The sequence below is a fragment of the Pinus tabuliformis genome, chromosome 1_2, assembly GCF_031772625.1.
Source record: "Pinus tabuliformis cultivar Carrire ecotype Pingquan chromosome 1_2, CPIR1, whole genome shotgun sequence".
NCBI lineage: Eukaryota > Viridiplantae > Streptophyta > Pinopsida > Pinales > Pinaceae > Pinus > Pinus tabuliformis.
Genome location: NC_142298.1, coordinates 631,071,917 through 631,099,344, shown reverse-complemented (window position 1 = coordinate 631,099,344; position 27,428 = coordinate 631,071,917). Strand labels below are relative to the sequence as shown.

Sequence of the window (27,428 nt, the reverse complement as noted above, 5' to 3'; positions counted from 1 at the left end):
TCACAATGTATCTATCTGCACGAGGCGAGACCCTAAGAAATTGTGGTACAAGTTACCATACCTAGTAACAGATGCATATGTATAGGAAGTCATAGGAAAATGGCCTGTTGAGAGGAGGCAGCCATCAGATCTCAATGCAGGAACAAGCACGGGCCGGGAAATTTCCTTTGCGTGGGCCAAAACAATGCAAAATAAAAAGGAATTTGTGCAGGCTACATCTCGCGAGAAGGAAGCCCAGAAAAAGATAGAGGCTGAGCAGGAAACAACCCGAGGAAAAGAAGAATGGGAAAAGAATGAAGTTACTGCTAAGGCAGCCGCTGACAAGGAGAGCACCACGAAGGAGGCCACAGAAGAAGTTGAGGAATTTGCTTCTCAACATACCACGGACAAGGAAGGGTCCGAAAAAGGAAGGAGGTGGTGACTGGGAGTATAGCAATCCATTTATATTGCATAAGAGGACCAGGGAGACCACTTCTGGTTCTTAGAAGAAGTAGAAATATGATAAGCATACACATGCAGATCCAATGGTCCTCACTGAGGGGGACTTGGATGAGATTGGCGACAAGGTCCACAACACCACAATGGAGTTGTGGACTCAATTCGAGTAGCAGTACATGCAGAAGTTGGGGAGCTGCTAGAAGGATATGTGTGAGTTGCTGATTCAAATAGGTCGAATTCAAGCAAGTGTGGGACAAGTAAGTGGGATTCAAGTGAGCCTGCAGGAGGCCAGAGTGTCGGTTCTAGACACGGATAGGACTTTGGACCTCTGAGTTATCCTGTTACCAGAAGGATCACTACACACAGAGGCATATAAAATAAACACCTAGCTCAAACAGATAAAAGATGTGGCTGTCAACTTGGTCGCGCTGCCCATTCAGACCCTCCACGCGCTTCATCAGGGGGTATCAGACGAGCTCAAGATCAGGGATCAGCGTGAACTATTAGTCATTACCGAAGTCAAGATGAAAAATGAGTAGATTTTTGCATAAAAGGCTCAAGCATTGAAAGAAAGGGAAGAACTAGCCACACGAAGCCAGAACTTGGAGGTAGCAATTACACAGGCATACAAGACACTGCCAGAACTTCACATTCCAGAAGATGCAGAAGCAACAAAGAAGATTCAGAAGTTGGCTACCACACTCAGAGAATCGAAGGATGAGATCGACCAAGTAACCTTTGACTTTCAAATGAAGATCTTAGAGATGAATTTGAAATTGTAGACAACTACTCCACCAGAGGTCCGAGAGCAGCACAGAGCAGTGATCAGGGAAAGAAGAAGCACTTTGGATACAACAGCCACAAGCTGCACACTAATATTCAAACAGGACATGGAGCTATGGACGACTCTGCAGGAGGATCCGAACCTACATAAACTTGGCACAGACATCTGGGAGACACAATGACAGCTTGATGAATTCAAGGCGACTGCGCGCACTTTGGTGCCAGTCTAGCGCCCTGCTCGATTGCAGGAAGGAAAACCGCTGCAATCAGAAATTGAAGAGATGTGGAGAAAAGAGGTCGTATTAAAGGCCAGAATACAACAATAGACAGAGGAAGCATGTTAGCTTACTCTATAAGTCTAGTACAATTTGAAGACATGCCAGCAGACACAAAGAACGATGTGCCTAGTGATGGAAGTCCTGACTACAGAAAAGCTAGTAGACGAAGTGCAACAGGATGCGGTACAGGGTTTTGCTAATTTCGTAGCATTGCAGATCAAGTTCAGTGAACTCTGTAATAAGATCGAGGAGCCAATCGAGTGACTCAAGGGAGAGTCACCATATTTTTTTTGGGGGCCTGTTGGGATGGGGTCCTTGGGGTCAATTTTGTTGAGTTTTGAGCTATTTTTGTAATATCTTTTTGTAAAAAATGTAAAGTCTCCGCGAAATGTGGAAACACAGAGTGCAAAGCTAAGTAGAAGTCAAAGTGGATTTATTCCCTTAGTTGGGTAGATGATAGAGTGGTTTTGAGACCTGCCCATGGTCCACAGGCCATGGTATTGTAAAGCAAAGGCTATATAAAGTTGAGTCATAGTGAATCTTAGAAAATAACTGGAAGAGAAGAATCATTGTAAGGGAAAGGTGCTAAGGTAGGAAAGATTTGTTTCTTGTACTTAGGTGAAAGGGGAAGGCTCCTGCAGCTGAGTGTGCAGAGACATTGGTAAGTCCACAAGCTGAGTGCGCAGGCCCCTGCAACTGATTGCGTAGATATAAAATGTCTGTATTTGAACGTTTACATCTAATACAGGCTGTTTTGGGCCAAAATTGATGCATCTGTGTTCTTTTATTTACTTCTACAAAGTCTATGTATCTTCTCTCTGTAATCTATTTATATGAATGAGTTCTTATTTATTGCGAAACTGGTAGATTTGTAATCTTTATTCATGATAAGTATAATTAACCACCTTCGTGAAGATATGAAAGCCAATTAGATAGAGTTGTGGTGGTTGGCAGTCGAAAGGAATAGATGTGCGTGAAGGCAGATCTAAACCGTAAGAACCTTAGGAGATCATCACACAAGCCTATGGATGTAGAAACCTGGTTCTAACATCCCCCAATAATGCTTAGGGTGAGACTGCATCCTGCGCTATGCATGTTGTTTTCGAAAGGGCAACAGTTAGGGTTTTGTTGATTGGTGCAGTTAAAGCCGAACCTGGGTTAGGTCCCTTTAAGCCAACACAATTTTAACTCAAGTCAACTCTATCCATCAAATACCGTGTGAAAAAACCATAGTAAATGTCACTGGAATTCACTGGAGTGTACACAAAATGTGGAAATTCACTCTAGAAGGGGTAACATAGGTTTTCCATTTGGGAAGTTTCTCCACTATGACCCTAGTTATAATTTAGGTTTCTCCACTGTGACCCAAGGTACCCTATTTTTCAGCCCAAAACTCAGTCAAACCTCAATCAAACTGCTTCCATCTTCTGGCACACCTTCTTCAACACCCATAGGACTTGTGCAAGCCTTGAAATGTTTCAATAACACATCACCAGCCTATCTACACGCCACTAAGGTGCTCAGCTTCAAGTGTATGCTCTTGACAATATGACAAACTACTCTTTGTAGTTTAGCTTCATAAGCATACATTTGTTGACATCATGCAAAGCATAGAATTCATGCACCTATTGACATCAGTGGAAACAATACAATGCCAACAAGCTCCCCCTTTGACATTGATGTCAACCTAAGCCTAACTTTTGAAGTTGACAACTGAAGTCGAGTTCAAAAATTTCTTCCCATTTGACATCAATGGAAAGGAGAAATAAATGGCAAGAATAATACATAGAAATACCCAGAAATCAAGAACACACTCCCCGTGAGCTATTGAAAATTGTGCTTGTACATGAATCACCATATTAATAGACTCGTAGCACTCATTGTGCATACAAACATGGTAGGAATAAATGCATATGTTTGATACAAATGATACCACTTGTTTGAGGATGAAACAAAATCAGTTGCAAACATCTACAAGATAAGCATTAGAAACAAGATGCCACTTGCAAGAAAAATTTGTCGAAATAAGATACATTGTTGTATTATCCTACACCATATTGAACCATCACTGAATATTGTTGAAACCAATTGATATGCAAAGAAAAATTGATCAACACTTCATGCCAACAAACCAACACCACGCCTCTATGCCAACACCATGTGCTTCCTTCCACTGTTAGGTTGAGCATGCTCCCTCTAAGAATGTAATGGGGATGAAAACATCTCTCCATGTTGTTATTCATGCTATCTACTGCTACCAATGCCTCCTTGTCACATACAAGAGGCTTTCTCCTCATAGACCAATACTGGAACCATCTTTGGCCCAACGATTTACAATGAGTTACAGGGATTTATAAACATAGTACATGGCTACAAGAATGATAAAACATGGCTATACAATGACATCAATTATCTCATATAAGGTTGAACCATCTCTCAAGACTCTATTTTCAATGCATGACCAAGGCTCTTAACTTTCTGCAATACATGGACCACTCAACCAATGCACAAATAATGAAATCAACAATGATTACAAGGATGATCTTACACACATGAGTGAAAACATGGTTCAAGCACTATACTCTTTACAATGCACGTCAAAACATACTCTCATATTGATACCATGAACAAAACTACTTAGCCATCATGTCAATAATGACAAGTACATACATATGGCTAGAGTACATGACATCCACCATACTAGGCATGGTTGTCACAACTCTCATCACTCAACATGATTCACTTTTACCTTTTCTTAGCATGGCCCATAACTCTCTCTCTTGACTCGAGAACCCATATTCCAATAAAAAACGATGATCAACATATGCAAGGCTTCCTATTGAGAGTACATGGCATAAATTGATGATATACAATGTGAACAATATGATTGTTACATCATGCTACCATAATCTCCCCCTGAGGTTATGCACCTCTCACAAAATTCTACTGTTACATTTTATGAATATGAAACTAGTATACAATGGACTACAAAGGGGGTTGATATATCCACTTCATGGGTTGTTACTCCTTCTTCCTCGACACGATCCTTGGATACTTATTTTCTTGAACGTTCTCCTTGGAATTTCTACTAGATCTGCTCTGAGTTTGTTGTTGTTCTTGTTGGTTATGCCTTGAAGATCTAAACAACATGCCATCTCTCTCCATATGGTCAAAGTTGTGGAATGTATAACATTCCACATCACCAGGATATGATTCAAGGGGATTGAATATTTTGTTAACCATGCTAAATCTCTTCCTTGCATGATATGTTACTCTTCCTCATGGGCTAGATATACATTTAATTTCCTTATGGCTAAGTAGGTTGCATGAGTAACAATAACCATTAAAAGCACAATTATACCAGATAGATAATATTCTTGGCTACCCATATTGTTGCAATCTATGTTGACTAGATTTGTACACTCTTCTCCTGTAGTTGGCTACAACATGTCCAAACTCTTGGCAGTTGTAACACTCTACCTCATCCATCAAAGGAACAAAGGGGATTTGATTCCTTTGAAATTTGATAGATATGCCACAATATTTAACCCTAGGAGAAAAATATATTCTAGTGGTAGATGATCCTTGAAGTTTTATTCTATGTTGTTGATGTATCTGTTGCTTATTTCCTTGGTTACCACTCTCGCTGCTGCTATTGTCCGCTACAATCCTTTCCAGTTCTTCATTGTTGTTCTTTTCTGCATGTGAACTGGACTCTCCCTTTTTAAAACCGAGATAAGATATATTCAATGGAGATCTTTGGTTCTTAAGGAAATTTTCCAAGGCCCTCATACTCTTCTCTTGCTTCAGCTTCTTGTCTTTTTCTTCCAACTCCTTCCTCAATGTGATAATTTCACCTTCAAATTCTTCAACTCAACCCTCTTGCTATTTTTGATAGCTACTCATAACCTATTCAATTGTTTTTTATTCTTCCAACTAGGTTCTAAAATTGATAATCTCATGCTTGAGCTCCTTCTGTTTTTCATGATATATAAAGTTTTTTCTTGATCTTTCAACAGATTTTTCAATCACCACTAAATTTGACTCGTATTCCACTTGAAGAAGCATTAGTTTATCACATTCATTAACATGACTATTCAAATCTACAAGAATAACATCAGATCTATCTGAAAGATAACTTAAAATCAATTCATCTATAGTTATAAGTTTAGATCTGTTGTGTGGGATCACACTCAATTCTACTAAAGATTCAATTTCAGATTTGTTAGCTGCATCATTTGTACTAGGGAGACTAATCTTCTTTGGATGAGGTTATTTATTTTAATAATCCTTCTTTTTCCTCTTTTTACTCTTCTTCTCAGCCTTTCCAATTTCGTTTCTATCACCTCCAAACAACACTTGTAGTATGTCCCAAATCTTCTTGGGAGATTTTAGGTCTCTTATCTTCTCCAAGTCTGCATTATGGATATTCTCATAAATGATGCATCTAGCTTGAGCATTCTACTGCATTACTTTAGGTGAAAGTGGATCCTTGCCACATCCTACACATACCAGCTTCCAAATGTTAGCTACACAAGCTAATAATTGATTGTCAACATTTTTATGCCATACCTTGAAATTTGTAGCAGCAAGGACAAAAACTCCTAGAGGATTCCTTTTGAAAAAAAAATTGCATTTTTTTGTCGAATCTACCCAAATATACTATTCAGTGATTAAGCTACAACCAAGATACCTTCTCTGATACCACTTGTTGGAAGCCTTGAAAAATACTAAACGGGGGGGTGTGAATCAATATGTTGCCTTATGACCAATTTTACCAAATTTTCACCTTTCTTATCACACACCCTAATTCATTCATTCATTAGAATCACAAAAAATAAGAAGATTGTTGAAAATAGCAACAAGAAATGCTAAAAATAGAATTGCGAAAAATAGCACTGCTATAAATATTTGTTCATCCAGCGTTGATCTTAGCAACAATGGACGGAAAAATGGAAGTTCTAAAAATAGCATTCTATAAATAGCATTTCAAGATACCTTCCTATTTTAGTCAGTCCCTAACTAAAATAGTGCAGTAAAATTCGAATTTGATCTTAGCAGTGATTTGTAAAATAATTAATTAATTCATCTTGAGTTAATTAGGTAAGGAAAATCAAACATGAAGTCTATGTGGGGACATGCAACAGTTTCTCCATTAATTGAGGAATTTATCCATCAGTTAAAGAGATAAGGATGAGTTGTAATCTTGAGTTGTAATTAGTTGGCTTAGTTAATTGAGTCAAGTCCAATTAGATTAATTCAAATAGTTTGTTGAATTAATGTAAGTTTAGTTAGTTAATGCTTGCATGCATGTAACGGCTACACTTCAGATAACTGAGTATTCTCTCATAAATAACTCATGCATGTCAGTTCAAACAGAGACCCAGTTGAGATTAGATGGAGGGGTAGTGTACTATCAGTTGCTAGAATATTCCATTGTGAATATTCCTCGCATGCTGAAGGAATTCTTTCCTTGAGGATTGTGCAGTTACTTCTTCAGGTTTAGTGAGTGTGATGAGGCCAATTCACACATGTGACATCATTGGACCCCAAGGAAAACTGCACAAGGAAATAGGACGCTTGGAGGGCTTGAGGAGGACATATACTATGTCTATTCAGTCTGTGAGCTATATTTTTTTATTGCAGAGAGAGCATGATAGCTTGAGAGTTGATTCTTTTTGTAACTTGAACAAGATTTCCACTTGTATGATAACACAGAGATTGGGCTTTTAGGCTGAGGCTTTCCCTGAGTTATTCTTTCTGTGTTATGTGTGATTGATTTCTCATTCTCAGTTATATGTGTTATCTTGATCTTTCTCAATTCGATTAAGCTTCTGCAAAGTGTTGTAGAAGTAGATCTTGTATTGTGTTTTAGTATATTGCATAATCTATTGATATACAGTGGGAATTTCTACATGGTATCAGAGCAAAGGTGATCAAGGCGAAGCATCATATATTCGGAATGAAGACACCTATGGAGGCCTATTCTAGGAAGAGGCCTGATGTAAGTCACTTCTGAATCTTCGGATCATTAGTTTATTGTCATGTGACCAAAGATGCCAGGAAGAAGCTAGATCCAACAACTGAGTTGGGAATATTTTTGGGGTACACGGATACACCCCACAACTATCGGGTGTACCTTCCTTCCACTCAAAGGACTGTGGTACGTAGGGATCTGAAGTTCGACGAGCAGAAAGCCATGCAAGTGTCACTTGAGAGGGAGCTCAAGTTGCATGCAGAGGAGGAACCTTCAGTTCCTAAGGAGGAGGAGCCTCAGATTGATGCGGAGCAGCCGCATGCAGAGGATCCAGGAGTGGACACATCCACTTATGCTGAGACTTCTAGAGATGGGCGGAAATGCTCAAGGGAAGCTGACAAGTTGATGCTAGATGCGTGGGAGAATGTGGGACAGCCATCTTCTCAGTGCAGATAGAGGAGGTCGCTTGAATGGTACACTGGGTACATGGCCCTAGTTGGGGAGTGTGTAGATACCGAACCTTCTTCATTCGAGGAGGCAGTGCAGCAACCAGTCTGGGTTGATGCAATGGTAGAGGAGTACAAGTCTATCATTCAGAACAATGTGTGGGATGTTGTCCCAAGGCCTCAGGGCAAGTCATTGGTGAGTTCCAGATGGCTTTACAAGGTAAAGCAAGCAATTGATGGTAGTGTTGAGAAACATAAGGCAAGGTTTGTTGCCTGGGGTTTCTCACAGGTTCAGGGGATCAACTACGATGAGACTTTTGCTCCTGTAGCAAGGTACTCATCCATTAGATCGATATTGGCACTATCAGCTTAGATGGGGTGTAAGATCCACGAAATGGATGTGAAGATAGCATTCCTCAATGGGAAGATTGAGGAGGAGGTGTACATTGAGCAGCCAGAAGGTTTCGAAACCTTCGATCATGAGTCGCATGTGTGCAAACTCAAGAGGGCTCTATATGGGTTGAAGCAAGCACCTTGCTTGGTACACCAGGATCGATAACTATTTCATAGGTTTGGGCTTCACCAAGAGTGAAGCAGATGTGAACCTTTACCACATCATGGTAGAAGGTAAACCATTGTTCATTTTTCTTTATGTCGATGATCTGATTTTGATAGGTGATGATTAGCTGATACAGTCTTGCAAGGAAGACCTTGCAAGAGAGTTCGAGATGAAGGACATGGGCCTTATGCACTACTTTTTAGTCATGGAGGTGTGGCAGAAAGATGGGGAAGTATTTGTGTCTCAAGGAAAGTATGCCAATGAGATACTCAGGCGCTTTCACATGGATAAGTGTAAGCACATGCAAACTCCTCTAGCTAGGAACTGGAGGAAGGAGGATGCTACTTCAAGTGTGGTAGTAGCTGCTACTGTTTATCGGCAGCTGGTGGGTTCACTTATGTATCTGGTGAACACATGACCCAACTTATGCTTTGTAGTGAACCAACTGAGTCAAGCTATGGTTCAACCTACCAAGCTATTTTGGAAGGCAACGAAGCATGTGCTGAGATACCTTAGAGGCACATATTAGTTCAGATTGTGGTACAGACGGACAGAGGGAGTGAAGCTTCAGGGCTTCATAGATGCAGATTGGGCAGGGAGTCCATCAGACTGGAAGAGCACTTTTGGAGGAATCTTCAACCTTGGTTCAGCTGCAATTTCTTGATACAGTAGGAAACAAATATCAATTGCACTTAGCTCAGTAGAGGTTGAATACATGGCTGCTAGTCAGACTGCATGTGAGGCCATTTGGATGCGTAAGATTCTAGTGGGATTGCTTGGTCAGATGATGGATCCTAAAGTGATCTACTGCGATAACCAGAGTTGTATCAAAGTCTCTAAGAATCCATTTTTTCATGACAGGTCCACGCACATTGATATCCGGTGTCACCATCTTCGAGACTGTGTGGTCAAAAGGATCATGTTGTTGCTGTATGTTTCGATCGAGGAACATGATGTAGATATTTTGACTAAGGCATTGTCAAATGCAAGTTCAAGTTCCACAGAGACAAGATTGGGGTTACTGATAATCCCTTTCTTGTTGAGAGGGAGTGTTGAAAATAGCAACAAGAAATGCTAAAAATAGAATTGCTAAAAATAGCAACTACTATAAATAATGATTCAGCCAATGTTGATCTTAGCAACAATGGATGGAAAAATGGAAGTGCTAAAAATAGCATTCTATAAATAGCATTTCGGGATACCTTCCTATTTTAGTCAGTTCCTAAACTAAAATAGTGAAGTAAAATTCGAATTTGATCTTAGCAGCCGTTTGTAAAATAATTAATTAATTCATCTTTAGTTAATTAGTTAAGGAAAATCAAACATGAAGTCTATGTGGGGACATGCAATAGTTTCTCCATTAATTGAGGAATTTACGCATCAGTGAAAGAGATAAGGATTAGTTGTAATTAGTTGGCTCAATTAACTGAGTCAAGTCCAGTTAGATTAATTCAAACAGTTTGTTGAATTAATGTAAGTTTATTTAGTTAATGCTTGCATGCATGTAACTGTTGCACTTCAGATAACTAAGTATTCTCTCATAAATAACTCATGCATGTCAGTTCAGACAGAGACCCAGTTGAGATCAGATGGAGGGGCAGTGTACTATCAGTTGCTAGAATATTCCATTGTGAATATTCCTTGGAAGCAGAAGGAATTATTTCCTTGAGGATTGCGTAGTTACTTCTTCAAGTTTAGTGAGTGTGATGAGGCCAATTCACACATGTGACATCATTGGACCCCAAGGAAAACTGCACAAGGAAATAGGAGGCTTGGAGGGCTTGAGGAGGACATATACTATGTCTATTCAGTTTGTGAGCTGTATTATTTGATTGCAGAGAGAGCAGGATAGCTTGAGAGCTGATTCTTTTTGTAACTTGAACAATATTTCCACTTGTATGTTAATACAGCGATTGGGGTTTTAGGTTGAGGCTTTCCCTAGGTTATTTCTTTTGTGTTATGTGTGATTGATTTCTCATTCTTAATTATATGTTTTCCCTTGATCTTGCTCAATTCGATTAAGCTTCCGCAAAGTGTTGTAGAAGTAGATCTTGTATTGTGTTTTAGTATATTGCATAATCTATTGATCTACAGTGGGAATTTCTACAAAGATCTATGCATAATCGTGAACCATAGCAGGAGATCTAATCACATAACTTGAGAACATAAAAGAAAATAAGCATATGAAAAACCATCAACAACATGACACATAAGAGGCACTAGATGCAAGGTGGAAACCCAAAGGGAGAAAATTACCATCGAATGTTATGGTTTGCTCTTCTTCTATTATTATTTAAAAGAAATCTTTGCATAGTGTAACACCCTCCTCCCACATTTACCCAAACTAACTAACGTACCGGGGTAAACATGTGACAAAGAGTTATTATGATATGGTTCAAATTCCCATGTACAGTTATGGAAGTGGAATCGACAAACCAAAACTAAACTAAGTTTCCTTAGGAGCTACAGGACCCCCAGGATCTAACCAACCACCCTAGGTGCCCAACCCCTGAGTTAATTTTCTTTTCAACTAAACTAGACCCCTAGATGGTCCCATGACAAGCCCTCCATGCAACTGAAACCCTCCAGTCACTCCCACAACAAGGCCTCCATGTGATTACATACTTTTTCATCCAGTTCTTTATCAATGACCACGAGATTTAACCCGCTTTTTCAAGGCTAAGAACCATACCTCTGCCCACAACTTGATGAAACACTCTAAAGTAATAAAGAACACGAAGAGAATGCCTCTAATGAAAAACTTGAACAAGGGCCTGACCTAACTCATTCTAACTAGGACATGCATTTCGTCAAACACATCATGAACATGTAATGTACAGGTCATAAAAACACACTTGAACATAGGGGCATCATACTTATATGAGATTCGTCAAGAAGGTCGAATGCCTTCTCACAATAGTTTCATTATCATATATTAGGTCATACATTCATTATCCTTTCATTTACTAATCAAAACACGATGAGAGCCATGACTAAGATCTATCATAAAACCATTCTTATAACCAACATATAACTAGATTAATTTCAATGATAGAAAAACCATTAAAGCCACATAATAACAAGTAAATTTACACATAATACATAAGAGGAAAATAACTCTTATTAACATATGAAAATCCAACCAAGTCAGGGAATTACACGTACCACTCGACCATAGATTAGGTTGAACCAAATATTTCTTTCATCAAATCACCCCCATGCCATATTCCATGCATGAATGTGGGACTCACAACAAAAAAACATGGCATCCTCAGGCTTTACTATAATCCCCACATATACTGGTCAAGGATTTCTAGGCCCAACCCTCATCTATACAACCAGGATTTACGACAATCCCTCCATTACTGATCAAGGATTCCTAGGCCAAACAATAAACATACACTACCATGTTTTATCATAATCCCACCATATACTAGTCTAGGGATCACTAGGCCTATACATGCATGCATGCCTCCCGATTTGTCCACCTAAACCACGAGGAATTTTCCTATATCCATCCTTAGGCTTTAACACGTATTCCACCTTTACCAGTCCAGGGATTTCTAGGCCTTCGGGTATTTTCCTGAGATTGGGTATTTTCCTGAGACCACCTCACTCAGTTTTGAAACCATCTGGAAATCCAACTTAACCAAATGAAAGAAACATATCACATAATGGCTATCCAGAAATGGCAAGGAAAGGTTGAAACCATTGTCACACCTAGAAAAACCCATGCCAATGATAGCAAGAGAGTCGAATACACACATGCATGTACCATGCATGCCAAAAATAGCAAGGAATTCATACATGCAACTTGATATTTGCAAGTAATCCCACTATATCCACTTGATGCAACTCTTCCTTGCTTGATCTTTTATTCCCATTGCATTCTTGTTCTTGATTTGCCTTCCTTCCTCCAATTCTAGAGTGCTCCAAGAATACTCTAAGTGTGCAAGAGTATGAGAGAATAGAGAGAGTAGAAAGAGCTGCAAGCGAAAATTCACAAAAGGTTGTGAAATTATCCTCATAAGCCTTTTTATCAATGAGGCCTCTATTTTCTTCATTTTCTATTTTCCTTCAATTTCCTCCTCACATGCAACATGTGACTTTTCACCTTCCTCTTCTCCTATTTTCCATTATTTTTATAAATAAAATTCCAATTAATGCCTCTTGCCTTTCCAAAGCCTTTTCCATTTCCTTTACCAATTTCTCCTTAGCCATAATAAACCAAATGAACACCTGTTATGATGTTTTTACCAAAATTAAGCTTAGAATACATGTCCCGTGACCTTGGTCTCATTTTTCCTTTATTAAATTTATTACATGGACTTTTAACCTGAGGCATTTACACATAGTCATTGGCCACCAGCAGTGTGCAAGCCACAACTTTCCAATCATGTGAGTCACTACTCACTCTAGGCCACAACTTGTATGAACTTTGCATTCCAACACTTGGAGGAAGCTGCCACTCCCTTGACTTTGCAGGCCACCACCAGTTGGTACCCATCATTCCCAATAAGTCTTACCCAGCCACCACTAGACTATCCTACCATTCCCAAGTTCTAAGTGCACTACTTGAAGGATGTTGATACACTCTGTCACAGAAAGCCACTACTTTCATCATTAAAGGCCCCAATGTTCAAGCTCCTTTGTGGACCATTTGTTATAATGTTTCATATTGGATCCACGATCTCTGCAATCACAAACTTGTGAGCCTCATTTCATTCATTTTCATATTGGACTCACAATAACCTCTATGCCCATTCAACCAAATGCAATTTGCAACACAATAAGTAATCTGCATGCAAAACTTTGCAACACAATCTCAGCCATAATCAATATATGACCTTAACACAATCAATCTGCTCATCTAACTAAAATACTGCAGCAACATACAATAACAATATGAACATCACACTCATCCATCACTACCAAAGATGCTACAACAATAAATCTCCAATTTAACCCTTGCAAGACAAACATATCAGTAATATGAACTTTGATCCAATAACTCTATTGTAGCAGCTACAACAAGATACTCCTCACCAGATCAGTAGCATAATATTGGGAGCAATACCATCTACAACTCAAACATGTTAAGCACATAGAAACATAGTAACTCCATATTCCTCTGAAATATGCTCCAAATTTGAGCTTTGATCTACATATTATCTCTGTAATATTGTAGCTCACATTCTCTCTCAATCTAGCCCCTTCTATTGCACACTCCAAATTTTTATCAGTGATGAAATATTAAATCAATACATAACACTAATCCTAATCATATTTGGCTTGATCACCTTCTAGAATGAAGATTAACTCAAGTCGACTCTATCTACCAAATATCGTGTGTAAAAACCATAGTAAATGCCCCTGAAATTTACTGGAGTGTGCACAAAATGTGGGAATTCACGCTGGAAGGGGTAACATAGGTTTTCCATTCGGGAAGTCAGTTATACTGTAGGTCTCTCCATTGTGACTTGAGTTATAAATTAGGTTTCTCCACTATGACCTGAGTTACTTAATTTTTGAGCCCAAAACTCAATCAAACTTCTTCCAACTTATGTCTCATTGTCTTTGACACTTGTAGGGCCTATCCTAGCCTTCAAAAGTCTCAATAGCACCTCACCATCCTATGTATGCACCAGTAAGCCTTCCTCAACTAGTAACCTGTGCCACCTCATGTAAGTTCCTTCTTCATCTCCATTTTGAACTTAGCTTTAGGTGTAGGCTCTAAAAAGGATGACAAACTACTCTTTGTAGTTTATCTTCATAACCATACACCTGTTGACATCATACATGGAATAATAATCATACATATATTGACATCAATGGAAACACTACAATTTCAACATTAGTTTCATTGTGGTTTTGTATTATTGAAATACCTAAGCAAAGGGTGTATGGCACAATTAATTGAATTTGTTTTGTATTGTTTGTAGGCTTGAGACGAGGGTGTATTTAATTTCCTAAGTTGAGGTGTATTACATAGTTAATTGAATTGGTTTTGTATTATTGGAAAGCTCAAGCCAAGGGCATATTATGTGGTTATTTGCAATAGTTTTGTATTGTTGACAGGCCTGATTCGAGGGCCTATTATGTGGTTATTTTTGGAAAGCCTATGTTGATATAAGCCAATGACATATTATGTGGTTATTTAAATTGGTTTCGCTGTGGTTGGAAATCCTGCTCTAGTTTGAGTCAATGACATATTATGGGGTTAGCCAGACTATGCCAATGACACTTTTGATCAAGAACATATTGCATTGTTATTGAATTGGTGGCAGATCTATGCTAGTGACACACTTTAGAAAGTGCTCTAATGATGTTGGTATATTGATGTGAGCAAGGAACACAAGTAGCAGAGTTTGTACATCATGTGGCTTGTATGTAGGAGGTTAGTAGTTCGAGCTTTGATATATACACCGAATTTTTTGTTTTATAGGGTTATTGGCACGTTGTTTGCAATATTTTGCAGAACCCTCAAAGTGACATTTTGTAGAATCTGTAAAGGGTTGTTTTGTATAATGAACCTAGAATTTGTTGTTTTGCCAAACAATTTATTTCTATATAGTTTTATATGGGTTTCTAGGTTGATTTTGAAGCAAAACTAAATCTTGGAAGAGGGGAAATGATCAAAATTTAGTGGTGATGTTCCAGGGGTTGTGAACAGTAACGAAGATGCATTTTTAATACTATACATCTATATTTCTTGTTTTGGGAGTTATGAATGAGTTTTATACTTTTTTGAGAAAGTGATGTATGTATGATGAAATCAAGATCAAGGAAATGTGTCATGGTACCATATTGATGAACAGGTTGTTGAGATGAGTAGAGAAAATTATGAATAATTTATGACAGCATTGTGAGAGCACCAACATGATCAATTTTTGAAGACCTGTATTAGTTAAGGATAATGTCGATTGAGTTGGAAATATTGTGAAAATTGGTCCATACCATATTGCATAAGGAGGTGAGTGCCTCCACCGAGGTGGGTACTCAAACGAGTTGAAGCCTAAAACTAGTCGAAGGTTGCACATTTTTTAGGTTGGTGCCTTAATGAAGTTGTAGCCTATTTCTAATGGGGGGATGCACATTTTTAATGTTGGTTCTTGAATCATCATGTATCATATTGCAATTAGTTGCTTGCACATTTGTGGGGTCAGTGCCTCCAGCATGTCAGTGCTCGAAAATCTATGTAAATGAATTGAAGAAGAAGACAATAAGATTTTGGGGTTTTCTCTTGCAAGGGTTTCCATATAAAATCTTGTGTTCTCTTATGTTGATGTGATTATGGTTTCTTGGTGCACAATTTCATTGTTATGATATTTTTCGAAGCACTGATATGGGTGAAATGTTTTGAAGTATGAAATTTCTACTACATTGATTCACTCCCTCCTTGTCTCAGTGTGATCTTTGGTCTTAAAAGTGGTATCAAAGAGGTTTCCTTTTGGAACAAATCATCATTTGAAGGTTGATATTATGAAAGATGGCCTCTATCATATCATCAGGAAAGATTCCTCAATTTGATGGATCCAACTATGCCCTCTCGAATATAAGAATGGAAACCTATGTCATATCCTTGGGAGTTGATCCTTGGTCAACTTAAGAAAATAAATACCAAGTTCATGATTCTCCTCTTAGAGATATATCTAGTAAGACCCTCTATGCATCCAATGAAATATCTAAGCATGCCATTTTGAGTCAAATACATAATTATCGAAGTAATGCATTGTAAATCGGCTCATCATATATGGAACAAGCTCAAAAATTATTATGAAGAGGGTGAGAAGGTAAAGAAAGACAAGATACAATCTTATAGGGATCAATTCAAAATTTTGAAAATGGATGAAGACAAAGATATTGCTTCATATTTTCCTAGAGTAGACAAGATTTCCAACTCTATTGTAGGATTGAGTGAAGAAGTCAAGGATGAAGTTGTTGTTCAAAAGTTATTGAGATCTCTTCCTTCAAGATTCAATCCCAAGTTATCATCCCTTGAAGAGTTGTCAAATATGGATAAGTTGAACATGAATTTGCTTCATGGAACACTCTCAACATATGAACTAAGGATAGAGAATGAAAAATTAGGAATCAAGGAAGCAGCATTCCAAGTAGCCAAAGAAGGAAAAAAGTACAAGAATAAAGTGAACTCCAATCATGAATCTGATAAAGAAGAAGCTAACTTCATAAAAAAGTTAGAAAGGGGAACATGAAAGTTCAAAGGTAAGCTTCATTTAAAATGCTTTGAATGTGGAGGAACAAGATATTATACTTCTATATGGCCTTATGCAAGAATGAATGATAGTGATGAAGAAGAAAGATTCAAGTATAAGGATCAAAAGGAGAAATACAATTCCAAAAAGAATAAATTATTTTCAAAAGAAGAAACTAATTATGAGAGAAATGAAAGTGTGATTGATGATGAAGGAGGAGAAATATTATTCTTCGCTGAAGTAGAAGAAACCAAAGAAAAAGTTGATTATGAAGGAGAATCTAGGAGTGCATTGAAAGAGACAAAAATCCTTAGAAAGAAGGTGGGACATCTAGAGTTACAACTCCAAGAAAAAGATCACAATCAAGATTGCATTATCACTCTCAAAGTTTAACTAGAGGAAGCCAAAAGGATAAAGGAATTTGTGTTATAACTGAACAAGAAGGAAGACCTTTGTGAAAAATTAGAAGAAGTTGTTCTTTCTGAAAGATGAAGTTATGCGTTTGAAAGAATATTTTGAACAACTCAAACACAACTTAAATATTCTCAAAGGGTCTGATATTTGGATCAAATTCTCAGCATTCAAAGATCTCCTCTCATCAAACTATTCCTTGGTTACTAGGAAGGTTGAGAGACATCCAAATCTCTTTCAAGAACCTCAAATGAAGATCATCCCAAGAATCATAGTTAGATATTCATTGGATCCAGTAGAAACTCATTTCAATATTCTAAGGAAGTGATGAATAATCCCAGGCATGTTCATTTTAATATTTCTAATGATTATCAGAATAATGTCAGGAATAATGAACGTACATCTAGTCCACATAATAAAAGGAACTAGGGTGAAATTATGCCCCCCCCATGAAGTAAAATCTGCACAAAGGATTCACAAGTAGCAATGGACCAAGAGTCAAAAATCAACAATTGGATGAATCACTTCCAAGGAACAAATTTATAAGATATGTCACACCAAGACCACCTTATACAACTAGGTATCAAAATAAATTATTGGTTATTTTTTTTCATGAAAAAAAATTGGCCATAAAGAAGAGGATTGCGGAACCTATGATATTATCATTTATAGAGGTTTAATCAATTATGCAGGCTTAGACATATGGATCAAATTAGAAGTAGAACTTATGGGTCATTTACACCAATATTTAATCCCTATATTGAATGTTAGATATGTCACAATGAAAGACATATAGCATGTGAGTGTAGGCTCAAATTGAGATGGCATAAGGGAGATGGACTCTCTATTAACACAAGAATGAACACCATGAGGTAGAGAATGAAACTAAAATAACCAAGGTTAGATTTGACCCCTCGGATCTAATCCCTTGGTAAATACTTACTTAATATTAGAATTACTTGAATTCAAGCTTAAAGAATCAAGATTATGTAGGGAGGATGATTATTTGTAGGAAAGACAATCATTAAAGAGGATAAATAAATTTCTAGAAATTATATTGGCAACAGCAAATTTATAGAGGATTTATACAAAGGAAGAGCAGGTCACCCATCATAATAGGAAATCTAACAGACAGTTGAAAATCCATTGATCCAACATTCATTGAATAATGAAATCAAGCAGTGCAGGGGGAAAATGTTAGAGGAGTTTTTGAAGAAGGAAAGTGAACATAGCCAAAAGAATTTGCAAGAAGAGAATTTTTTGATATAAGGAATATTTACATACCAAGAAGTATGGTCTGAAGGGGAGATTCCATTTACAACAAGATCAAGTCTAGAAGAAGGTTCAAGGATATTCATGGATCATTGGTAGGCAAGAATGTCCCTTTCCCATTAGTTTCAAAGGGTGAGAGATTGAAAATAATGAAAAATAGACATTGAATTAGAATGACGTAGTAGGAATACGAAGGAGTGAAGAAGAAGGATCAAGCAGGAAGCCTCTTCATAGCCAGTCAGGGGTCGTCCCCAACAACACTATTAGGGCAAGTTCATTCCATTGTCATCAATGACTATCAATTTCTAGTGGTGTTTCTGCCAATGAAAAATGGAGATATTGTTGCACATAATGTTGACATTGATGTAAACAAGTGTCATCGATGTCAAAGGGGATGCCTAAGAAAGAAACAATGTAATTCATGAATCAAACGAAGTTGTATGATAGCTTGATCTCTTGTATGACCTTATCAAATATAGTCAAAGTTGTTTGAAGCTTATTGAGCCTTTGTTGAAGTTATGATTTATTAATGAGGCTATGGATGGTATGGTTGGATGGTATTCTCTGAGACCTTTCCAAAACTATATCACACTTTGAAAAAATTCTCTCAAATGAGAAGTTATGAGCATTTGAAGTTGACAGTTGCAAGAGAACCAAAAAAACCAAATTTGTTTGAAAGTCACTAAATTTGTTAAAGATCAAGCATGTTGAGGAAAGACCCAAATATTGGAAAATTAATAAATTCCTTGGGACACACAAACATGTGCATTGTTTAAATCCATTAAACAATGTGCACCTTGCATGGTTAAGAACTTGAATGTGGATGACATACAAAGATGTGGGATGTTTAACAATTCCTATGGACCTATGAAGTATTGACACATTGCAGATTAAGGGAGATCACATGGATTTCAGTAATGACGTGGTAGCTCGAGTATGGTGAAGCTTAGTTATGTGGAAGAACAATGATAGATGGAAATTTTTTATCGGCCTGAAACAATGACATGATGATGGTGATGACATCATAGTATATTGACATGTGGGAACTAGCTATAGGCTATAAAAGATGACATAGTGATGACATGGATTGACATCTAAGTATGATGACGTCAATAGGATGATGTGGTAAACTGTCATGTGGTATGTATAAATGGCACATTTTGATTGGTCAAACAACTAAATATGTGTGATGTTAGTGTGAAATTTCTTGGAAGTTGTACCGAAAATACTTCACTTAAGTCACTAGGTGACAAGTGACCCTAACAACAAGTTGATGGAAGCTTGCGATTCAGATCTACAATAAAAATGGAAAACCTGTAATAAAAGTATAAACGATCGAGAACAACAAACAACAGTAAACATATCCCATGCAATAACCTAAATGGAAAGACTTTAATTAAATAAATTCTTTATTAAAAACACTTGGTGAAGGAGATCTACAAAAGGGTTTGTAAGTCCCCATCCGTGGGATGGGTCCTTTGATGTCCTTAATGCTTCAGCAAACGATATTCTATCTCAATATGTGAAAAACCGAGACAAAATGTGGAGAACTCAAGTTGGAGCTCAAAAGAAAAAATACTATAATAGTGATGATGATAATGATCATGGTGAAAAATGAAGTAAAAACCCTCCTATTTATAACAAAGTATTGATTTAATCTCGAAAATGGAGAGTAATAAAATAATATTAACCAAATCAATATCTAGCCACTTGGAATACTTTATTATATTTGTTGGAGAGGGAAAATATATTTAAAATGGTTAAAAATATTTATTTAGAAATAATTAACAAATAAAATGTTTTTTTAATTATTTTGTGAGAATTAAGAATGGTGTGAAACTGAAATAATTATTAAATAGTGATTTAATAACTATTTCACTAATAGAAATAAGGAATAATAAATAAATAGTGATTTATTTAATTATTCCTAAGGGATTTAGTCAAATGTGACAAGGAATAATTATTTAAATAATCATTTAATAATTATTGCTAGAGAAAATTAAATAAATAATGATTTATCTAATTATTGTCTCGGGTTTTTTTTTATTTAAATAAAAAAATGATTTAATAAAAGTGACTTAATAAATTACTTTCCATAGTGAAAGTGGATTTTCTATGGTAAAAATAATCCTACATGGTGTATTTCCATCCACCTAGTTAGAAATGACTAGGTGATCATTTTTTGGTGATAAAATGTGACATGTGGAATGAGTCAAGGTTCTCCACATGGCATGATGACATCATGTTGATATCAACACGTAGATGACCATGACCCCTAAGGATTAGGTCACATGGCTTAAAGGGCTAGGCCCATAGGACTGTAGTGTATAAAGAAGGTTAAGGTCGGATGGATAGTCACATGGAAAATCTTCACAAAAATCATTTAATCATCTAACCCAATGTCGTCCCCATGCCCCTGGGTAACACAAAAACACGCACACACACAAATATATGTGTGTGTGTGCATGTGTGTACATTCTCATGACTCCATTGATGTGCAACAATGTGACACAGTGAGTTCAATGGTTCTATGGACATGTAAAGGAGTTATGGTCTAGGGTTCTGTAGTCGAGTCTCATCAAGGGTGTATTCTTTGGTTATTTGAATTTGTTTCATTGTGGTTGGTAGGATTGTTCTAGTGACACCCATTTTTGTCCAAAGACATTTAAACTAGTTTTACTATGGTTTGGTATTGTTGGCGGGCCTAAAATGAGGGCGTATTGCATGGTCTAATCCGAGGGACTATTGTGTAGTTAATTAGTTGGTTTTGTGTTACTGGTAGGACCAAGTCGAGGGTGTAATAAGTGGCATGAGCCGAGGGTGTATTAGATAGTTAGTTGAATTGGTTTTTCTATTGTTGGAAGGCCTAAATTGACAATGTATTACGTGGTTATTTAAATTGGTTTTGTATTGTTTGCAGGCCTGAGTAGAGGGTGTATTTTGTGGTTATTTGAATTGGTTTTATTTTGATTGATACACTTGTTCTAGTCTAATCCGATGACATGCTATGTGTTTATTGAATTGATTTTCATGTGTTTGGCAGGACTATGTCGATGACATTTTTAGACGAGAACATATTGCATGGTTATTGAATTGGTGGTGGCCCTATGTTGATGACACCCTTCAGCCAGTGGATTTAACTAGTTTGATGTTGGTATATGTTATGCAAAATATATCACAAAACATAAGAAAAGATAGATCAACGACTTGAAAATTAGCCTTTTCGAGGGGGCAACCTCCTTTACATCACAAAAATGAACAATTCCTAGATATACAAATGAAAAGACCTCCTTGGTATATACAGGATTCTTAGGGGTGACAATATAATCATAGCCTACATAACAATAATAATTTAAGGGCACAACAATAACAATGGTTGGCTTCTATGGGGCATAATAATAACAATATCGAGGCTACATGGGAATAAAAAAACAATAAGGGGGCTACACTAACAATAACAATAAGGAGGCCACACTAGTATTATAGGGACCTAACATTCCCCTATCCTTCAAAAGAAGTGTTGTCTTCAATGCTTGAGTAGCTCTCGATTCTTCTGTATAAAATTATCATCCTCCCATATGGAATCTTCAGTTGGTAAGTTCTTCCACTTAACAAGATACTTTGGAATTGAAAAATTTCATAGTTTTTAGGTTCTTGTTTCCTTGACTGCTTAAGGCTCCAATATGATTTTTCCTTCTTCGTTAAGTTCTGGAAATATTGTTTGAACTGGGAGCTTGTCACCAATAACCTTCTTTAAGCATGACACATGGAAAACTGGGTGTGCTTAGGAAGATGCAGACAAATCTAATTTGTATGCCATCATACCAATCTTTTGCAACACATTGTAAGGACCATAGTACTTGGGTGACAATTTATCATCCTTATTAGCTTGCTTGAGGTAGATTTATTTGTATGGTTGTAACTATAAAACTACCTAGTTGCCTACATAAAAAAAATTATTTCACTGCAATGTTGATCTACCTGTTGTTTCATTCGATTATGCACCAGAGTGAAGTTATCCTTTAAGAGTTGGAGATTTTTATTTTATTTTTATGCTTGATGTGATCTTCCTCTGCTTGAATCTTAGAATTTCCTCTTAAAGATGATGTGATGGACAGTGGATGATATCCATAAAGTGCCATAAATGGGGTCATTTTTGTTGCAATAGGGAAGGAAATGTTATACCACCATTCATCCAGAGGTAAGCACTTGACCCATTTTGTTTGTTTATCAGATTCAAATAAGTGAAGATATTCTTCCAAACATTGTTCAATATCTCAGTTTTCCTGTCAGATTGAGGATGATAAGAGGAGCTAGGAGCCAATTGACTACCAAGACAAGAAAATAATTCCGTCTAAAAGATTCAAGTGAAAATGGGATCTATCTCACTGTAGAGCTATAAAAAGGGTCTCTTTCACCTCTAATTACCTCACATTAATATGTCAATCCGGGAACGTTTGGTTATTTCAAAGAGTGACTCAATCCGAGGCTATTTGTCATAGTAATGCAAGTAGTAAAGCGTCCTACAAAATACAAGAGTAAACTGATGCTTGTCTATAACTAAGTTCCTTCAAATGACTAAAACACACATTCTTAAAATATCAGTCAAGGGTCTAACAACAGTAGTCCATCCCTTTGGAAACTGATGGAAAAGGAAACTAGAGCATGGATCACGGGTCTGGGAGCAAGGCAGTAAATGCAGAGGCTCACCACAGCCACAGATCGTCTCTCACACCAAATACGAGTAAATGAAACGACAGATAGAAATGGAACGACAAATAGGAAATTAAACAGTAAATCTAGAAAGGAACAACAATGCTTAAAATGGAACAGCAATTCTGAAATGGAACAGCAATCACTATAACTAAACCTCGCGAGTAACAGTCAAACTTTATCCTATCAACTCAAAAGCTCTTATCGTAATCAAGACTCCAACCTTTCATTTTCCAAGCAAATCACACAATCCACTAAAGGAACAACAATAACTCTCAATTATGGAACAACATGGGAGAGTCATACACACATAACATTCTAAGAAGGTAATTTGAATTTAATCCCAATCATCAAGAGGAATTATAACTGTGTTTCCAAATGGAACAGCATGAATTCTGAATCATAAAGAACACACCTTCCAGTTAATTACCTTAACACACATACTTAGCATAGAAGCTTCATAACACAAGGATAACACTGTTCAGTTGAATCTAATAAGATTTCATCCACTCTGAAAGTATTGATAACATAATGCAGAGGAAAGAATGTTAATGAACAAATCTTAGCAGAGCATGTGATGTAACTTATAAAGCATATCAGATTACCAACTAGTGACGATAAGCGAACCACGCAAAAATCAAATCGTAGTGATACAGAAGCAAGTGTCCTCCGGGGCCGGGCCCTTAGCCTCAAGGGTACACCGCTTTAAGCTAATCCAGACGCGAAGATGAGATAATCACCAAGTTTATATTAATGCATAAAACAAAAAATACAATGAGCCAAGTTCAACAAGACTCGATGATCAAAGTTAAGTCTTTAAAAAAAAGTTACATAAAAGATTCTCCCCAGACTAACAGTGTCGTCCCTTTATATAAGGATAACGACGGAGATGTCTAAGTGATAAGATAAATAAAGCAGCGATCCCTCAGGATCGAAGATCCTGAGGGATTCGCAAAACTATTAATCCCTAATCACTTCTTTCTCTTCCGCCGAGCTGGTGCCTTTTCCTCCTTTTCCAGACCGATTTGCTTTAGCTTACTTTGCCTCGTCTGCACTCGGTCCTTTGTCAAAGGGACATCAGTTACCCTGTTCTTATCTTCTTCTTTGGAACAGCAGCTCCTCATTTCTACCCTTTCCCGCACAGGAAAATGACAATTATCAGCAGATAAGTCTTTGCATACTAATTCCACGTATTCTACCACAATTCACTATTGTTTTCCTCATTCATGATGTAAAGATTCATAAGTCCTACTGAAAAGCCACTAAAATGATCATTAAAAACATACCTTTTTAGTACTCCACACACCCCCTTGCTTACCCTGTTTCATGCCCTCATGAAAACGTTGTAGTTGACATGCAAAGCAGTGAGAGAGTAGGCTGGAGAAGGAATCTCATGTGGGGGCCTACAGCCATGGTGAGTGACTAGGTAGTCAAAGAACTGGCCTGTTTGACCCTCAGGCAACTCATATAGGGCTTGATATCTGGGTGCAGGATGCAAGATAATTGGACTGCGGAATCTATATCCTAACCAGGATGGTCCTACCCTCAAGATGCTTTCGCCATAGAGGTTCAAACGATTGGCAGCTAACTGAAAATTCTCATACTTAAATGGCTCCCTGAGCTGGATGTTTGGATTAGAGGTTCGGTACCGGAATTTGGCTGCATCAATGGCGAGGTCTTTGATAGAAAGAAAATATTCTAAACTTTGTCGAATGAGTGCCTTGTGCATGGGTCCTAATGTTTCAATGACACCCGGAGTTCTCATAAGGTTTTTATGTGCTCTCCATAGCTGTGTTGGGTCCCTAGGCTCAGCCCTTACCCACAGGTCTAGGCCATTTTCCTGTCTCTGAAAAGTGTTATAGGCTTTGATCCATTTAATCTGATTGACCCCGAATGAGATGAATGCTTGCAATTGAATGTCCCCAACAAAAGGGCCAGGGTTCAACTCAGTTTCCTGATCTAGCACGAGGTTATGCAAATAGAATTCACATAACAATCTCTGGACCTTCATTCCATAATGTTTACAACAATCTATAAAGTCATTGACAGTACTAATTTGTATCGGGGCACCTGCTTTAACAGCCTTTATCTTTAATTGCAAGTATCGTTCCAATAAAAACAAAGCATAGTTTTTGGCAGGGGCCCTACATGCTAAAACGTCATTATATAAAGAACACATGGTATCCATCTGTTTGATAACAGTATCTAACCTACGGGTTACCTTTGCAACTTTCTCCTGCTCCTTTTGCCACCCTTCAAAGGCCTGGCTTTCAAATTGATTAACATTCCGTAGTTGCTGTTAGAGTTCTTCATACTTCTCACGAGGGACTGTCTGCTCTCTAAGCCTCTCCATCTCCTGTTGAGCCTCTTTCAATCCTTTGTGCAGGGTCCTTGTCTTTGGATCTCTTTTCCATGCATCAGTGGAGGCCGGGAGTTTTACTTGAACTTTCTTATTTCGTTGCTTTGAGTTTAGAACACTTATCACCCCTGAGGGTGGTGCCTCTGTTTGAATCTCCTTGTTGTATTTTTCTTTTTTAACACGAATACCGGCTGGCGGCTGTTCCTTTTCGAATGGAACAACAGTCTGTCCCTCAGCTTCATTTGGAACATCAGCTGAACTTTCAGCTTGATTTGGAATGTCAGCTGGGCCTTCGGCTTCATTCGGGATAGCAGCTCGGCTTTCAGCTTCAATTAGAACAACAGTTGGATTTTGGGCATGGTTTTGATCAATAGAGCGATTTTTACTCTTCCACCATTTTATCCTGTGGTTTCTTACTGCAGTGGTCATCTTTTTCTTACTGGCGGTCTTCCTTGTTCTCTGCCTTGCTTTCAGAATTCTGATCTACTGGTGGAGCTGGGCTATTATGCTCAATAACCTCCGTTGTTCCTTTTGTAATTCTCTAATTTCCAATGTTTTGTTAGAAGGAACAGCAGGCTTTTTGCTGCGTTCTGGGCCGTGACTAGTCCCTTGATCTTTCTCCTGGGGTACTTCTTCACTATTTTGTGCTGGCTATTCCGGGGTAAGAACCCTAGCTGATTCCGTGGCTTTGCTTTCTATTCTCACTTCTTCTGGAATTTCTTCTGGTGTCGTGGGAACAGATTGTTCCCTCTCAGTATCTCCTATCTCTTTTTCATCATGAACGGGCAGATTTCCTTCCTCTGCCTCTTCTGCATGTGGTTTTTCAGGTGCATCTTCTTCCTGGGGTTTGTCGCGGAGGTATGGTGGAGTGGAAGGTTGGCCATACTCACCCATATTGGCCAAGATTGCGGCCAATTCCTCTTCTCCTACTGGGTCCTGTGGTGGGCTACCTACCTGCTGTCCCATTTCCTCCTCCTGCCTGGATTGTCCATCTTCTGCCTCAGGATGCTCAATTTCCATTTCAGGGTTCTCGGCTTCTATCTCAGGATGTTCAACTTCTGTCTCAGGGGGCTCGGCTTCTGTCTCAGGATGTTCAACTTCTGCCTCAGAGGGCTCGGCTACTTCATCGTTTTCTTCTTCGGATCGCTTAGCCTTCTCGGCCTCCCCTTCCTTTTCTCCTTCAACTTGTTCTTCTTCTATCTCTGGTCGTCTGGGTTGTTCATCCTCAATTACCACTGGCTAGCTCGTGCTTTCCTGGAGTTTTTCCAGCCTTCCTCTTATCTGGGCTAACCGGACTGATTTTCTGCATTTCTCTGGCTGTTCCGGTGTCTCAGTGTCATGCTTCCATTTTGCTGACTCCTGGCGGGTTTCTGGTCGTTCGGATGTGCTTGCAACAGGTTTTTGTTTTCTTAATTCTCTGCGTTTTTTCTGGACGTTCTGGTGTGCTTAGAGTATGTTTACGTTTTTGGGAAGGTGCTGTCGCTCTCCCCTTAATTATTGCAATTAATTCTTTCCAGTTGCTTTGCTGCTGGGTGAGACTATGACTAACTATTAGTCGGATTAATCCATGGTGGCTGACAACTGATTCTACATGCTGTGCCTTTTGCAGGCTTCATGCGGCGTCATGGAGTAAAGAATTCAAAAGTGCAGGAAGGTTTACAGAGCATTTCTGTTTTAAAACAGCTAAGAGTTTAAGGTGTCGTGGCCTTACCACGTCTTTTCTCCCCTCACAGGTGATGTAGCTTTGCACTGTTGTCGCTAGTTCTGCCCAGGGTTCTCCTAGCGTTGCTGGCAGGACTCCCTTCCCTTTAACTATTAAGGTCTAGCCTTCGTCCTGGAAAATTTCCATGATCTTCTGGAGTCTTTCCTTCTTCAATGTCCATACAGGTCCGGTGGCTGGTAGTCCCGAGACTTCGGCAATTATATCCTCAGTGACTGCTATTTGCTTCCCCCACACCATGGAGTGATCCTCCTAC

At 38.1% G+C, this 27,428-nt stretch overlaps 1 pseudogene; it reads right to left on the bottom strand.

Moving 5' to 3' along the window:
• Positions 1-706: 706 nt before the first annotated feature.
• The window catches only part of LOC149207213 (exopolygalacturonase-like), a 48,487-nt pseudogene continuing 21,765 nt past the window's right edge, over positions 707-27,428 (bottom strand).